The sequence below is a fragment of the Frankliniella occidentalis genome, unplaced genomic scaffold, assembly GCF_000697945.3.
Source record: "Frankliniella occidentalis isolate FOCC.00 unplaced genomic scaffold, Focc_3.1 Scaffold34, whole genome shotgun sequence".
Taxonomy (NCBI): domain Eukaryota; kingdom Metazoa; phylum Arthropoda; class Insecta; order Thysanoptera; family Thripidae; genus Frankliniella; species Frankliniella occidentalis.
Genome location: NW_026267164.1, coordinates 1,019,915 through 1,021,070, shown reverse-complemented (window position 1 = coordinate 1,021,070; position 1,156 = coordinate 1,019,915). Strand labels below are relative to the sequence as shown.

The following is a 1,156-nucleotide window of genomic DNA, read 5'->3' as shown; positions in this document are numbered from 1 at the left end:
CTAATGTGTACCCCCGACGACAACACCTTTAGAAGTGCAGTGCTAGAACATGATTCTGATAGATGGGAACTTTACCGTCTTTTTGCTAAAGCAGCCCAACTTGGTAGCAGTGAGTTTCTAAGAGACAGGGTAAAATTTGGCAAAGCAATAATCTCTGTTATGCCACCATTGTCAAGACAAAAACGTTAGACCCCCCCCCCCACTCAGCCACAAACTTGTAAATTTTACCAAAACTTTTCTGCAATGTCAAAACAATAAATCCAAACCATTCCCCTGCACTTAGCCACATACTTGTAAATTTTACTCTGCTAGACACAAACATGCAGCACCGCATGCCCGCTGCATCGCCAGCTACTTGTAACAAAACTACACACTTGCCCATTTTATCCATTCTGTACAACTAAACCCCCCAATAAATCCTTGTTAAAAACTCAAAAAACTCTCTCTCTCTCTCTCTCTCTCTCTCTCTGTCCCTCTCTCTCTCTCTCTGTCCCTCTCTCTCTCTCTGTCTCCGTTGCTCGCACCAGCCTCTCTTATCTATTTCCCTTTTACGCCGGTGGTTCATGTCCCCAGCTGTGCACCTGTGCCACTCCTTGTGGGTGTCGAAACGTGCGGGTCTCTGGTAAAGATACTGAAAAAGAAAAATGTGGTAATCAATCAATCCGTGCCTGTTTCATTTATTTTAATGCTTATTTTAAGTTTCGTCGTTTGTTGTTGTGTTGCAGGTATGATTCGAGTGCCAATCTTTCCGAGGGTTCGGTTGATCGCATTGTGTGAGTATGTTCTAGGTCTAGGACCTTAACTTCATTATTTTCACCATCAAGTTCACGTCTCGTTTGTCTTTCAAATATCCCGCGCTGATACGATTCAACTTTCAACGTCAGTCCTCTTTCTTTAAAGGGTTTTCATTTTGCCAGCAGCGACAATTTTTACTGCTCATATTCCTCTATTGCTTTGCACTACATTATCAGTATGCTCCACGTGTGTGTGTGTGTATTTGTGTATTTGTGTGCTCGTGCGAGCAAGCGCTCTAGCCCCTGTTATTTTTCGGTCCGGCTACCAACTCGCTATGGAAGGATGCAAACACAACTGCCGCCGGACTGTTTGGTGATTATCGGAAAAATTATCATTATTATTATTAGTATGGAGCATCGGA

The 1,156-nt window shown here is 43.3% G+C and overlaps 1 protein-coding gene across 1 annotated transcript in view; it reads left to right on the top strand.

Moving 5' to 3' along the window:
• The window catches only part of LOC113214904 (uncharacterized), a gene marked incomplete in the record, with an annotated part of 273,650 nt that overhangs the window by 69,546 nt on the left and 202,948 nt on the right, over positions 1-1,156 (top strand).